Here is a 4,066-nt window from a genome sequence, read left to right on the forward strand (position 1 = left end):
GAATTTTCCATAAAAAATATATTACTATTTTAAACATGATTAAACATGGCAGGACAAGCTGTCAAAACAGAAACAATGCTTCAACAATAGCAGCCACTTAATAATGCAATTAGCCACCAACTAATGCAACAAACCATAAGTGTTGCAACCATTTAAACAAACAAGTCAAGTAATATATAAAACAAGAGATATTCACATAAAGACCCAACACAAAATACCTAGCATAACATCAGTTTCTAGTCTTTATACAGAGAAATGAATTTGTAAGTGGTACTCTCAACATAATGATCAAATATTAACAATCAGTTCTGTCAAACAATAGTCTTTCTTTGGACCGAGTATTATTCACATGGGAAAAAAAACTTTATAATTGTTATTCATTTATCATCACATATATGTTATTACTTGGCCAAATTGTATCTTCCTTTAGGCCGAACATAATTCACATAAATAATCTCATACTCAACTATGTAATCTTAATTAATTTCCACAATAGAGGTTGCTTTGGCAACATATTGCATCAATTAATTCAAAATAATTACCAGAAATAAAAGAAAGTAATATTTCCTTATGATTGGGGTTCATAAAAATTGGGGGGAAATACATCTTTAATGAAGAACCATAAAATTCAGAACCTAAAGCTCTGATACCACTTGTTAGATATTTCCTTATGACTGGTGAAATACCAATCCTATAATCTTGAATCTCATGATTCTCACACATAATATAAAACAAAGATATAAAGTCATACCTAACTCCATGAATCCATGTTCTCTGATCTACTCTTTTGATGTACTTTTTGAGAGAGTTTTTGTATGATGGTCTACCTCAATCAAATCATTAATTCCTTTTGGGACCTTCGTTTTCTCTCTGATGGGGAGAGGTGAAAACTATTTGTGATTTCGTATATTGGGGACCATAACCTTCCTTATGCGTTAACTTATAGGCTAACCCTATAGGTTAACTTGATGGGTATCCACTCATTAAGCTCATATCTGTTATCACCTTTTAGAAATCTATAATCTATGTGGTACTAGTAATTAGATTACTTATAATATAACTCCTGAAAAAAGTCAATATCATTATATCAAATATATGATGTCCACATTAATTAGAAATTATAAATTTCTAACAACACTTACACAAATACAATGACAAAATACCAACAGAAGATGATTTATATATAATGACAGACTAGGTAAAATCAAACAATCAAAGTGAAAATCTATTATATAAAATGTGAATACTAAATAGTAAATTTGTTGGTTATAAACAACAAATAATATGTACATGTATCATACATAGTTTTGGTTTCTCCTACTAATACCAATCCTATTCTATCTTCTTCAGATTCATCTTCTAATATATTTCTTGCCCTCTGCATCATCTTTGATGATACTCCAAAGTTTATAAGGAAACTCAAGTGGCCATAAAACTACATCATGTTTTCAAAGATCCATTTTTGAAAGATGATCCGCTACTCTATTAGTTTCACGCCATGAGTGAGTAACATGATATTTATCGAATTTTAGCAAGAGTTTTTAGATGTGTTCTAAATACACATGAGCTTTTGACAAGAAGATACTTCTTTATTGATTGTGATCATAGCACTCAAACAATTTGATTCCACCCATATTGCACTAATTCCAAGACTTAATGAAAGAAGAAGCCCTCTCCATGTGGCACTAAGTTCAACCAATAGAACATTTTTCTGAGTAGATTTAGCAACAAATGCACATATTGGTTGACCCATGTAATCATGAAGCAATCCACCAAAACCAGCTTTTTCATTTTTCACTGAACCATCAGATCATTCCGAAATTTGGCCTCAACCATTCACACACTCTTATTGGAGTGGAAAATGCATTCAGAGTTTTTGCAGCAATTTGATTGAGATTCCTTCATCCTTTAATGGATAGCACAAATCTAACATGATTTTCCCTAGTCGTGTGCTTCTTGTCTTGAAGATGTGTCATTAAGCCATTTTCGCTACGAGTATTAATCTGGCATAGATCACAATTCCATTCCTTGTGACTTATAACATTGCTATTAGTTGAGATACAACCATCAATATTATATGCAAATAGTTGAAAGAAACAAGTTGATTGATTTTCATAGCCATGAGAATGGAATAATAGAAATGATGTGAATATATGATAGAAATGATGTGAATTATATGATGGAAATGATCTAGTACTAGCCTCTATTTATAGTGAGCAAATCATAAAAATAAAATAAATCAATCTCAATCTCAATTTCAAACTCAATCTTAACAAATCTCTTAAAATGATTTAAACAAATATATAATTTTAACATAATATAATATATTCTCTCTATATCTAATCTAAATATTATCTACAAGATAATTTAAGGTATTTTAAAATACTTTATTAAATTATAACACTTCCCTCAATTTCTATCTCAATCTTAAAAGAACTCTTAAAATGATTTGAACAAACATATAAGTTTAACATAATATAATATATCCTCTCTATATCTAATCTAAATATTATCTGCAGGACAATTTAAGATATTTTAAAATAATTTATTAAATTATAATACTTCCCTCATACTTGAAAATATATAATTGTTTTGTCTTCTCATTAGCATTTAGTTCCATAAACTTGGAGATTGAAATTACGAGTCACATTTGCTGGTAGGATGGAAAAGAAGTTAGTGTAAACTTATTTATTAAATGAGAACTTAATCATTTTTACTTTACTTTGTGTATTAAGAAGATAAAATGTACATTTAATTGATGACATGTTTGAGAATTGAGATTGTTATTTAAGATAACAAGATATGTAAATAAAATATTTATCATAGGTGTCCCATATATTCAAGATTTTAAAAGATATTTTTCATCTATCTTCCTTCCTTTAAAGTATAGGAGTGAATATTTGAAGGAAAATTAAATCACTTATATACCCTTACTAAAATCTGATACTAGAATATTACACTTTAATGCAGATTTACTTGCTAAATGTGCCATAAATAAAGCTTTAGTTTAATCATCTTTCTTTAATGCAATCACAATATCTTGTGCGGTTACAACAATTATTTCAAATTTTTTAATTAAGTTACATTAACTCAATCTCAACCATTCCATGAAATCTCCATTTTAAAAGATAGTGTTAAATGAAATGTTGATAATTAGTGAATAATTATTATTAAAAGTTGTATAGTATATTGTAAATTATTTAAAATCACTCGTGGGTCATTAGAATTGGAACTTTTTGTTATTGCTTTTTAATTATATAAAATTAATATTCATTATATATGATTTTGATGCAAATATGCTTGACTTGTATTTGACGTTGAAAATAGGAATTGTCTTCAATAATAATAATATATGTGAGCAACTTTTGGAGTGGTTCTTGCTTTGGCACATAAGTTGAATGAGGGTGTGACAAGTACAATAAAAGATGAACATTCATACACGATTTCAATAGTTTCAGACTAGGTAATCAAACTAAAGATGATGAGAAAAATAAAATGGCACATTTATATATAATTGCAGACTAGGTAAAATGAAACAATGAAAGTAAAAATCTGTTATATAAAATGACAATACTGAATAGTGTATTTGTTGGTTATAAACAACAAATAATATGTACATGTATCATACATAGTTTTGGTTTCTTCTACTGATACCAATTCTACTCTATCTTCTTCTTCATGTTCATCTTCTAATATATTTCTTGCCCTCTGCGTCATCTTTAATAATACTCCAAAGTTTATAAGGAAACTCAATTGGCCATAAAACTACATCATGTTTACAAAGATCCATTTTTGAAAGATGATCCGCTGCTCTATTAGTTTCACGCCATGAGTGAGTAACGTGATATTTATCGAACTTCAGCAAGAGTTTTTGGATGTGTTCCAAATACACATGAGCTTTCTGGCAAGAAGGTACTTCTTTATTGATTGTCATCACAGCATTCAAACAATCTGATTCCACCCATATTGCACTAATTCCAAGACTTAATGAAAGAATAAGCCCTCTCCATATAGCAGTAAGTTCAACCAATAGAACATCTTTCTGAGTAGATTTAGCGACAAATGC

The 4,066-nt window shown here is 28.9% G+C and overlaps 1 pseudogene; it reads right to left on the reverse strand.

Annotated features, from left to right (window-relative positions):
* Positions 1–1,352: 1,352 nt before the first annotated feature.
* On the reverse strand, positions 1,353–3,104 carry LOC109341875 (annotated as a pseudogene).
* Positions 3,105–4,066: the final 962 nt, after the last annotated feature.

The sequence above is a fragment of the Lupinus angustifolius genome, unplaced genomic scaffold, assembly GCF_001865875.1.
Source record: "Lupinus angustifolius cultivar Tanjil unplaced genomic scaffold, LupAngTanjil_v1.0 Scaffold_774, whole genome shotgun sequence".
NCBI lineage: Eukaryota > Viridiplantae > Streptophyta > Magnoliopsida > Fabales > Fabaceae > Lupinus > Lupinus angustifolius.